This window comes from Pelobates fuscus, chromosome 6, assembly GCF_036172605.1.
Source record: "Pelobates fuscus isolate aPelFus1 chromosome 6, aPelFus1.pri, whole genome shotgun sequence".
Lineage (NCBI taxonomy): Eukaryota > Metazoa > Chordata > Amphibia > Anura > Pelobatidae > Pelobates > Pelobates fuscus.
The window spans coordinates 138,576,369-138,589,218 of NC_086322.1; positions in this window are offsets into that span (position 1 = coordinate 138,576,369).

Below are 12,850 nucleotides of genomic sequence, written 5' to 3' on the forward strand. Positions count from 1 at the left end.
TCCTCCGGCTGCAGGCTGACTCTCCTGTCCTCCTGTGGGCACAGCACTGTATCGGAGCATTGCCATTGATCTGCCCACCAGCCTGAGAGGACTTGCAGCAAAGCTTACGCTGCATGTGCTGGCAGGGGAGATGAAAGGATATCCACTGCTGGCCTTGGTCCACAGCCATCAAGGCCCACTAGGTGTTTTTTGCAGAACCCACCACCGCCCACCTGAAATCCCAAACTGCCTTCTAGTGGGCAGTAGGGACCAGTTTGAGTATCCCTGATTTAGGGTGTAAGTTGCTTGTGTATTCTTTACCCCGAAGTGCATAACTTTGCATTTTTCTACATTAGATTTCATCTGCCATTTGAGTGTCCAGTCTCCCAGTCTATCTAAGCCCTCTGCAACAAAGTAATATCTTGCTCACATTGTCAGTCAAAAACATATAATGTGCCCATGATGTGTTCAGTGTTAAACAGTGGAGACTAGTAAAGTTTAAAGATGTTTAACCCCTTAATGACACATGACATGTGTCACAAGTCATGATTCCCTTTTATTCCAGAAGTTTGGTCCTTAAGGGGTTAAAGCTCTGCCCCAAGATTCATAGTTTTTTTTACCCATTTAGCCCCATGACATGTCATGATCTGTTTAAAACCTGCTGTATCTCCAGTCATCAATAAAAGGGAGAATGGAAACTGCAGATACATTCATGACAAACACTAACACACAATCGTCAGTAGTCATTACAATGCTAAATAATTTGATTTCGTTTTTTTCTTTGCAACAACAACTGGGGAGGGGTCAGCCATCCCACGTGCCCCTGTGTACCAGTCTCCACTGATGTTAAAGTGATACTAATACCTCCTAACCGCAAATTCTTATTTTAAAACAACTAAGCCTGATATCCACTGGAACACATATGAAAAATAATTGAACTGTTGGAGTGCATTGAGGACTCGGCTGAGAGCAAATGTACTTGATCAGTAAGGAAAAGATGGGCTATGTAAAGAGCAAAAGTTCAGGCTTTCTGGTATTGTTTCTGCTTGACTAGCATGTACCCTTTATTGTTACGCCAGTGAGTTTACTGAAAGACGATTACTGAATGATGCTAAAAATGTCACAGCATGAAAAGATTTTCTGTGACTCTGCTTATCTCATATTTTTATAAAAAGCTTAAAGCACACGTGTATGTTATGGTACTATTTCATATAAAACGCTGAAGTCAGAGAAAATAAAAGGACCCAGGGTTGGACAGATCTGTTTTAGTGTGACACATATAAATAAAAGGAAATACGGTAAATATTGATAAGAGATAAAATGTGTGTGTATAAAGCATTCTATAGAAGTGGTGAAACATAACTCAGCTTTATCTGTGCCTGCATGCACTACCACAAAATTCAGACTTACTTTTAAACCCCTTTGTAACAAATAGGGATTTATTCATTAAACATAGTACTGAACTCAGAATGGAAAAACAATTTACAAAATTAAACAGATTAAATAAACATGTGGTATGAGCTCTCCTATTTTTTTTTTCTAAAAAGGGTTGTGATAATGATAAAATGGTATATTAATTAAAACGTGAATCAATAAAATACGTGGACCAAATGCAGATCAAACTCTCTTAGGACAATATATTACTGTTAGGATATAGTACAGATCTACATAGATACCTCAAAGGCTGTAATGTCATAAATGGCCACCACAGACACAGTGTAAAAATAGTTGAAATGTAGCAATAAAATAAATTGTGTCCAAACCTAGATTAGAAAAGCAGCCCATACTAATTATACTTTGCCCGACTACTCATTTGGATTTTTCTTTTAAACAAAATTAAATAGCCAGATTGTGACTAAAGTTAAAGGGACTTCCCACTGCCCACAGCCAAATGCATTATTTAATTGTGGGTATATCTAACATAGCTGTCAAATCACAGACTTCCCAATGCAGCTCAATATAATGCCGACAACTGACTGGTTACTTCCTGGTTATTTAGTTTAGTGGAGCTGAACTCAATAGGCAGCAATTGCCTATAGTTCCTGCCTTGCAAAGACTTCTCATTGAGCTGTATTGGGAAGTCTGTGATTGGACAGCCACACAAAGTCTGAGCGGGGTTAAAAGAGGAGGGCTTGCCAAGTCTGCAGACAAGAGAACCGCAACTTTTACAACCTGTTTTTAAATATACCCTCATTGAAAAAAATGCATAATTAAATACATCCATTATTTCAGTGGGAGTATAACAGCGATTGTATTTATTTACTTACTTAGACAAAGGAATGTCCTTTAATAATTCTTTAACCCTTTAAGTCCGGCGGGCGTATATTTACGTCCTTTTAAAAGCGGCTCTAAACGCCGCAGGACGTAAATATACGCCCGCCGTTTTTTTTAACTTACCCGGTCGCCGGTGGTCCCACGCCGGCGATCGCGGTTGGGGGAACTCCCAGGGAGCCCCCCCGCGGCAGATCTTCCTCCTCCGGTCCCTCCCGGTCATGTGAGAGTGAGGTCCTTGCGAGGACCTCACAATCACATGGCCGGTATAGCTGGCTCAGGCATTGCCAGCAGGGGGACCAACTGTAATGACAGTTGGTCCCCCTGCTGGCTGGAAATCTAATTTAAATAATGTTAAAAGTGTAAAAAAAAAAATATATATATATACTTAGATCATATATATATATGTTATATATATATGATCTAAGTATATATATATACGATCTAAGTATATATATACACATATACACACATACACATACACCGTCTAGGTGTATTTTAATATTAATATATATATAATTATATATATATATTAATATCAAATTACACGTAGACTGATACTGATTAAATATATATATAATTATTGTTATATATATTTATAAATAATATAAAAAAATAAATATGTAAATACGTAAAAAAATTAAATAAAAAAAATAATTAAAAATAAAATATAAAAAAATATATAGATGTGTTTTATTTCGTTCTAACTGTATTGTGATATTAATATATATATATTTATATCAAAATACACGTAGAACGAAATAATATATATATCTATATACATAAATATATACGTATATATCACTATATATATACCTATATATAAATAAAAATATTAAAAAAATATATATATACGTATATATACACATATGTATATATATACATATATTAATTCTACACATATATTTATGTAATAATTTTACATAATTAGGTATCCTAATTAATTACAATTAGCGGGACCTGCCTGACAACCCATGCCGAAAGTATAAGGTATTTAATTTGCTAGCACTATATTTAACCCTATAACTTTCCAAGACACCACAAAACCTGTACATGGGGGGTACTGTTTTACTCGGGAGACTTCGCTGAACACAAATATTAGTGTTTCAAAACAGTAAAATGTATTACAACGATGATATCGCCAGTAAAAGTGACGTTTTTTTGCATTTTTCACGCACAAACAGCACTTACACGGACGATATTACTGCTGCAATACTTTTTACTGTTTTGAAACACAAATATTTGTGTTCAGCGAAGTCTCCCGAGTACAACAGTACCCCTCATGTACAGGTTTTATGGTGTTTTCAAAAATTACAGCGTCAAATATAAGGCTTGTGTTTCATTTTTTTCATATTAAAATTCGCCAGATTGCTTACGTTGCCTTTATGACCCTATGGTAGCCCAAGAATGAAAATTACCCCTATGATGGCATACTATTTGCAATAGTAGACAACCCAAGGTATTGCAAATGGGGTATGTCCAGTCTTTTTTAGTAGCCACTTAGTCACAAACACTGGCCAAAATTGGCGTTTTTTGCATTTTTCACACACAAACAAATACTAACGCTAACTTTGGCCAGTGTTTGTGACCAAATGGCTACTAAAAAAGACTGGACATACCCCATTTGCAATACCTTGGGTCGTCTACTATTGCAAATGGTATGCCATTATGGGTGTAAATTTATTTCCTGGGCTACTATACAGTCTCAAAGGCAACGTAACCAATCTGACGAATTTCAATTTCAAATGTAACACACTATTTGACCCTGTAACTTCCCAAAACACCATAAAACCTGTACATAGGGGGTACTGTTTTACACGTGAGACTTTGCTGAATACAAATATGTGTATTTTATTGCAGTAAAAGCAAACAGTATTATGACATTGACAGTTAAAATGTCGTGTAGAACTAAAAAAATCAAAAAAAATCTTATTTTCTCCCATGTTTTTCATATTAAATTATGTTTCATAGCTAAATATTTGATATTAAATGAAAGCCCTGTTTCCCCTGAATAAAATGATATATAATAAGGGGGGGTGCATTTAATATGAAAGAGGTGAATTACGGTTTGCCAGACATATAGCGCAAATGCCAGGTTTTGTTTACATTTTGTTTCGTTCACAACTTGTACATTTGGCTGCGGTGTTAAGGGGTTAATATGCAATCCAGAAGGGGGAATACAGGATGGTCAACATGCATGTGTGTGCTCTTGATGTCAAGAACCTGATGTCAAGAGTGCTTAAATGCAACTTCCATGGGAGCTCCAAAGCATAGGTTACAGGATAATGTGCGCTTAGTCACAGAGTAAAATGTAAGATCTCAGAGGAAGATTTAGGTTTCTAGGTGCCATAAACAAGAATATATTACTAAGTCAATGTATTTAACAAGTTGTTGATTTAATCATGCATATACATGATGTAACCGAATTCTAGTACATCCATCTCCAGGAAATGTATACTCGTGGCACTTTTGGAAAGCCACTGTAATCTTGTTAATGAAGGTTAATGAAGGGAATGGTTAATGAAGTATCGCTCTAGCAGACATGCATTCAGTTTTTCTTGAACTAGTTTAATAATAGAATAATATGAAAGTTTTTTTTATTTTCATGGGACATCATTTTGAGAACACTGACAGCATATATTGTCTGCTAATGCATTTAAGTGGCACAGTATTAGTTTATATTTATTTATATAATTGCCGCCAACATTGCAGCAGAGGGAGCTCTAACATTCCAACTGAACTCTTCTTGCAGCTTTATTTTTTCTCTTCCGTAATGTTATAAAAACACATTAATTCAATATTCTACTGAAAACATCCTAGTTTATTTAATGATATAATCTCATCAAGCATATACATTTTTTTATTGATTAAAAGTCTTATTGAATAAAGGTAAAAGTACTAACCTAGGTTACACCACATTATTAATTACATCTAATACCATTCTAGTTGTGTTCATGACATAAGCATTCCGACTGTCTGCAATAAAGAAGTCACTTTCTCCAGATTTCATAGGTTTCATTATTGGAATCAAAGAGTTTGATTGTCAATTAAAGTGTATTACATAGTTACATAGTTACATAGCTGAAAAGAGACTTGCGTCCATCAAGTTCAGCCTTCCTTACATTTGTTTTTTGCTGTTGATCCAAAAGAAGGCAAAAAAACAAACAAACAAAAAAAACAGTTTGAAGCACTTCCAATTTTGAAACAAACTAGGGGAAAAGATCCTTACTGGCCCCAGAATGGCAGTCATATTTAGCTTCTTGATCCAAGGATTAATCTGACTACCATTCTGGGGTGAGGAAGTAATTTCTTCCTAGTTTGTTGCAAAATTGGAAGCGCTACTAGGTTTTTTGCCTTCTTTTGGATCAACAGCAAAACACAAATGTGAGAAAGGCTGAACTTGATGGACGCAAGTCTATTTTCAGCTATGAAACTATGTAATATGTAAATTCAGTTTTATGATGCTACTATATTTTGTAGAGGTTAAAGGATCACAATAGTGTCAGGAAAACCCTGCAATGTAAACATATTTTTACATCTGAAGGGTTAAAATCTGGGGGACCTGGCACCCAGACCACTTCATTGAGTGGTCACCAGCACCGAGGGAGAGGGTATAATAATGCTTTTATGGTACCCTCAGTCCCCTGCCTGCCCTTGACGAAGTCCACCTGGTCTGTGTGAATAACCGATGGGAGAATGGATGTTAGTCTAGAGGCATTTGGCTTAGCAAATGTTTTTGCCTCCACATTGAACAGTGAAATAGGCCTAAAATCTTGGCATTTAGTGGGTGGTCTGTCTGGCTTTGGTAGTGTTGATATATTGTCTGAGAGTATGTCAGGGGAAAATGTAGAATTTTCTAATACTGAGTTGAAGAAGGTAGCAAGTTGGGAAGCCAGTGTCGAAGAAAACTTTTTATAGTAAATGTTGGAAAGTCGTCTGGGCTGCGTGCTTTGTTTGGGGCAGTGAATGAATAATGTGAGCGACCTCCTCTTGGGAGATCAGGGCTTCAATCATTTTATCTTGTTGGGTTGTCAATTTGGTAAGATGTATCTGTGAGAGAAATTGGTCTATTTCAGTTGTGGTTGGTTGATGATCATTTTTTAAGTTATATATTTTGACCTAAACTTTTGAAAATTCATCACAAATGTCTTGGGGCTTCATAATTTTGTCATCTGAGATTAATTATGGGATTTTGGTGTGGGTTTGTTCATCTCTTAATAGGGCGGAGAGTAGTTTACCGACTTTGTTACCTTATATATAATATCTAGTTTCCAGTTTGTGTAAATGGGGCGTGACCAGAAGCTGTACAAGATGGACACATCCCTGTGAGCTCCGCTGCCTGGGAAACGTACTAATAATATTACATATCACAACCAGGCAGTCAAGCAGTCTACACTATGGCACATCACGACAATGTCACACAGCCGTCCAAAAAAACATCAAGACCCGACAGAAAAATTAAACTTCTTTAGCCAAAAAAGCTCCTTGGCAAAGCATCATGCACGAGGCGCATGTCAAGATGGCGGAGAAGACTTAGAAAGTGGCAAAAAAACATAGTGCTCACTGTAGAGAATGTTTTTAATCTTCCCACTAATAAAGCTAATGTTCTTTACATTGAGAAATATGTTTTGCATTTCACTTTCCAGATACCCAGCATAAGGCTGAGCTATCTTTCTTGACCATAGATCCACTGAGCGTGTGCTCTGCCAACCTCAGCAAGTGTAATTTGCCACTCATGTCTGGTGTCTCTATAGCGTGCATTTAAAACCCAAACACTTTTTTCACTGTAATAGATTGAATAGCAGTTAGTTGTCTGCCAGCTTCTGTCAGGCTCAGTGGATACTGTGCCCATTTGCCCAGTGCCACCACTCATATCTGGTGTCACAATAGCTTAAGCTTGACATTTAAAAAGAAAAAAAATGTTTTCACTGTAATAGATTGAAGAGCAGTTAGTTGTCTGCCAGCTTCTGTGTCAGGCTCAGTGGATACTGTGCCCATTTGCCCAGTGCCACCACTCATATCTGGTGTGACTATAGCGTGCCTTTAAAAACAAAAAAAGTGTTTCACTGTAAGCTAATAGCAGTTAGTTGTCTGCAAGTGTCTGGGTGTCAGGCCTTCAGCGTGTGCTCTGCCAACCTCAGCAAGTGTAATTTGCCACTCATATCTTGTGTCTGTATAGCGTGCTTTTACAAAGAAAAAAAGTTTTTTAGTGTAAGCTAATAGCAGTCAGTGTCCTTAAAGAGGGTGTCAGGCCTTCAGCGTGTGCTCTGCCAACCTCAGCAAGTGTAATTTGCCACTCATATCTGGTGTCTCTATAGCGTGCATTTAAAACCAAAAAACTTTTTTCACTGTAATAGATTGAATAGCAGTTAGTTGTCTGCCAGCTTCTGTCAAGCTCAGTGGATACTGTGCCCATTTGCCCAGTGCCACCACTCATATCTGGTGTCACAATAGCTTAAGCTTGACATTTAAAAATATATATTTTTTTTATTTCTTTATTTTGTCGTGCAAATGAGATAACAACACGCATGAGGTACCCCAAAGGCAATCCTCACGCTTTTTTTTAATAAACATTTGAAAACAGAATGGGGTATGATAATGCATGCACAGATTTTTTTGGGGGGAAATTCAGTGTTTATAATGATGTAGCTTGTTACTGCCAGATGCCTGTCTCCAGTGGTCGTAGTAGTAGGGGTAAATGTCTAAGGCATGTATGGCCGTGTGGTAGCAAAAATAAGAGAGAGAGAGAGGTAATGTGTCTCTAAAGCGGATTAGACGCTATAAGAGCGCAGCTCCACAGAGATAAGTGGGTGTTAGTGGATAATAGCATGGAGCTGGGGGGGGGGTGTTGTTCTATGGGGAGCCTGTGTTCCCAAGTTAATCCCGGTCGTGGCACATATAGGAGTGCAAGGTGGGACAGAAGGTTACTGTCCTTCCCTGCTAGCGTCGTGTATAATGTGTGGCCTTTGAGGGTTGTCAGAGGAAAGGGAGATTCAGTAATAACGTAGAACATATAACTTGTGCTGTGCTAACTGTGCATCTGTAAGATGCTGGCCCCGTGAGGCCCTTTGGTCGTAATAGGTGTGAAGGTAGGATTTAAATGAAAATAAATACAGGAGATAGTCTCCAGAGTCAAGTATTTGCCCGGCCGGGTAGACTCCTATTCGCCGGGATGAACGGGACAGCGTTAGCCAGATCCCAGGTTGTCGGTGCAGACGATGCGGCGTGGTTCATACCCAGTGTGGCCAGTGTTGCCTCTATCTTCGATGCCTCCATCACCCTGATCTCTGCGTTCTGATGCTGGATGAGTAGCGCTCGTGTTGGGCCCCAGCGGTATTTGAGTCCCTTTGACGCTAATATGGATGTGAGGGGACATAGAGTTTTTCGCCACTGTAGGGTCTGGCGGGAGAGGTCCGAGTAGAAGGTGATGTCCATCTCCTCGAATCGAAATGGGGGTTTGCCTCGCACTGCACCCATAACGGCTGCCTTGTCCTGGCCATTTTTAAATTTGACCAGTACGTCGCTGGTGTTGGAGGCTGTGGCTGAGGGAGGCTTGGGGAGCCGAAACATCCCATCTAATGTAATGCCCCTGGCTTGTTTAGGGGAGAGAAGGGCTGTGAAGAGCCTGCGCAGGCAGTGTGGTAGTTCTGCCTGGGTGATGTTGTCCACGAGACCCCTGATTTTCAGGTGTTTCCACCTTCTTCTATCCTCCATAGCTGCTAGCTGGTGGCTTAGAGTGTTGTGAGCTGTGGTGAGGGTACGGACCTGGGTCTGTAGCTCCAGTATGTGGGCTGCATGTGTTACAGTGGTCTGTTCGACTGCATTTAGGCGCCCATTGAATCCCTTAAGGTCCTCTCTAACCTGTGATATTTCAGACGACAGGCTTTGACGGAGGTCCGCCAGGAGGCCGGTAAGTATTTTTGTAGTGAGCAGTGCTGACCCTTTGGCTGCTGACTGGGCAGGCTTTGGTGTCTGTATTCCCTGCTCCCCCAGTGTGTGAAGGGAGTAGTCGTCCGAGTCATCGGAGAAATCATCTAGGTCTGCCGCCATGTCAGCTCGTCCTGCTCCCTGCGGCCCTCTCAGGAGATCGCCGATATCGGCGCAGAATCTGGGCCTCTCCGGTCGGGGTTTTTTCGTTTTCCTCCCCCTCGTGTGTGGTACTGTCTGGTGCTTATTGGGGGTATGCACCCCGTATTTCAGCCGGTTTCAGTCGCTTTTTGCTCCGTTTAGTCGGAGCTCCGGGAGATTGCGACCGTTGCTGTTAGGCGCTAGCTCCGCCCCCCCGAAAAAAAATGTTTTTCACTGTAATAGATTGAAGAGCAGTTAGTTGTCTGCCAGCTTCTGTGTCAGGCTCAGTGGATACTGTGCCCATTTGCCCAGTGCCACCACTCATATCTGGTGTCACAATAGCTTAAGCTTGACATTTAAAAATACTTTTTTTTTTCACTGTAATAGATTGAATAGCAGTTAGTTGTCTGCCAGCTTCTGTGTCAGGCTCACAGTGGATACTGTGCCCATTTGCCCAGTGCCACGACTCATATCTGGTGTCACAATAGCTTAAGCTTGACATTTAAAAAGAAAAAAAATGTTTTTCACTGTAATAGATTGAATAGCAGTTAGTTGTCTGCAAGCGTCTGGGTGTCAGGCCTTCAGCATGTCCTCTGCCAACCTCTGCCAGTGTACTTTGCCACTCATATCTGGTGTCTCTATAGCGTGCCTTTACAAAGAAAAAAAGTTTTTCACTGCAAGCTAATAGCAGTTAGTTGTCTGCCAGCTTCTGTGTCAGGCTCAGTGGATACTGTGCCCATTTGCCCAGTGCCACCACTCATATCTGGTGTCACAATAGCTTAAGCTTGACATTTAAAAATACTTTTTTTTTTCACTGTAATAGATTGAATAGCAGTTAGTTGTCTGCCAGCTTCTGTGTCAGGCTCACAGTGGATACTGTGCCCATTTGCCCAGTGCCACCACTCATATCTGGTGTCACAATAGCTTAAGCTTGACATTTAAAAAGAAAAAAAAAGTTTTTCACTGTAATAGATTGAATAGCAGTTAGTTGTCTGCAAGCGTCTGGGTGTCAGGCCTTCAGCATGTACTCTGCCAACCTCTGCCAGTGTACTTTGCCACTCATATCTGGTGTCTCTATAGCGTGCCTTTACAAAGAAAAAAAGTTTTTCACTGCAAGCTAATAGCAGTTAGTTGTCTGCCAGCTTCTGTGTCAGACTCAGTGGATACTGTGCCCATTTGCCCAGGGCCACCACTCATATCTGGTGTGACTATAGCGTGCCTTTAAAAACAAAAAAGGTGTTTCACTGTAAGCTAATAGCAGTTAGTTGTCTGCAAGCGTCTGGGTGTCAGGCCTTCAGCGTGTGGTCTGCCAACCTCAGCAAGTGTAATTTGCCACTCATATCTTGTGTCTGTATAGCGTGCTTTTACAAAGAAAAAAAGTTTTTCAGTGTAAGCTAATAGCAGTCAGTGTCCTTAAAGCGGGTGTCAGGCCTTCAGCATGTACTCTGCCAACCTCTGCCAGTGTACTTTGCCACTCATATCTGGTGTCTCTATAGCGTGCCTTTACAAAGAAAAAAAGTTTTTCACTGTAAGCTAATAGCAGTTAGTTGTCTGCCAGCTTCTGTGTCAGGCTCAGTGGATACTGTGCCCATTTGCCCAGTGCCACCACTCATATCTGGTGTGACTATAGCGTGCCTTTAAAAACAAAAAAAGTGTTTCACTGTAAGCTAATAGCAGTTAGTTGTCTGCAAGCGTCTGGGTGTCAGGCCTTCAGCCTGTGGTCTGCCAACCTCAGCAAGTGTAATTTGCCACTCATATCTTGTGTCTGTATAGCGTGCTTTTACAAAGAAAAAAAGTTTTTCAGTGTAAGCTAATAGCAGTCAGTGTCCTTAAAGCGGGTGTCAGGCCTTCAGCGTGTGCTCTGCCAACCTCAGCAAGTGTAATTTGCCACTCATATCTGGTGTCTGTATAGCGTGCTTTTACAAAGAAAAAAAGTTTTTTAGTGTAAGCTAATAGCAGTCAGTGTCCTTAAAGCGGGTGTCAGGCCTTCAGCGTGTGCTCTGCCAACCTCAGCAAGTTTACTTTGCCACTCATCTCTGGTGTCTCTATAGCGTGCCTTTACAAAGAAAAAACAGTTTTCACTGTTACAGATTGAATAGCCGTTAGTTGTCTTCAAGCGGGTGTGTCAAGCCTACAACGTGTACTCTGCAGACTTATGCCATTGCACATTGCCACTCATATCTGGTGTCACAATAGCGTGCATTTAAAACCAAAAAACTTTTTTTACTGTTATAGATTGAATAGCAGTTAGTTGTCTTCAAGCGGGTGTGTCAGGCCTACAGCGTGTACTCTGCAGACCTCTGCCAGTGTACTTTGCCAGTTGCCACTCATATCTGGCGTCTCTATAGCGTGCTTTTCCAAAGAAAAAAAGTTTTTCAGTGTAAGCTAATAGCAGTCAGTGTCCTTAAAGCGGGTGTGTCAGGCCTTCAGCGTGTGCTCTGCAGACCTCTGCCAGTGTACTTTGCCACTCACATCTGGTGTCACAATAGCGTGCATTACAAACCAAAAAACTTTTTTCACTGTTATAGATTGAATAGCAGTTAGTTGTCTCCACAGTCAGGTGTCTATCAAGGGCATGTTTGAGCATAAGAAGCCAATGTCAGAAAGTCACCCCCTTGCCCGGCGTCTGACAGCTGGCTTGTCTGTACTATTAGCCCGCCAGCTTTTACCATACAAGCTGGTGGAGTCTGAGGCGTTCAAAACATTTGTAGCTATTGGGACACCGCAGTGGAAGGTACCCGGACAAAATTTCTTTTCACAAAAGGCAATCTCCAACTTGTACTCGATTGTGCAAAAGGAAGTAATGGCATGTCTGGCACACAGTGTTGGGGCAAGGGTCCATCTGACCACTGATACCTGGTCTGCAAAGCATGGTCAGGGCAGGTATATCACCTACACTGCGCATTGGGTAAACATGCTGACGGCTGCCAAGCATGGAATGCGTGGCTCTGCAGAGGAGTTGGTGACACCGCCACGACTTGCAGGCAGGCCTGCTGCCACCTCCCCTACTCCTCCTACTCCATCCTCTTCCATAACCTCCTCGGCTGAGTCCTCTTCTGCTGCTGCGTCTTGCTCCACATCAACGGCACCCCCCCAGATCCCCAGGTACTATTCCACATCCCGGATACGGCAGTGTCACGCCGTCTTGGGTTTGACTTGCTTGAAAGCAGAGAGTCACACCGGACAAGCACTCCTGTCCGCCCTGAACGCACAGGTGGAAAATTGTCTGACTCCGCAGCAACTGGCGATCGGCAAAGTGGTTTGTGACAACGGAACAAATTTGTTGGCAGCATTGAAGTTGGGCAAGTTGACACATGTGCCGTGCATGGCACATGTGTGTAATCTGACCGTACAACGCTTTGTGCATAAGTACACAGGCTTACAGGACGTCCTTCTTGTCTCTGTACTTAACTGCCAACAGCTCCTCTTGGCGCAGAGCTGAGGTCTCCCCCCTTCGTAGCCGGGTGCGTGCAAGTTGTCCTGGGAAACCTGTGCTGTTCTTTTTAATTGTGCCGCAAGCTACTGTATCAAA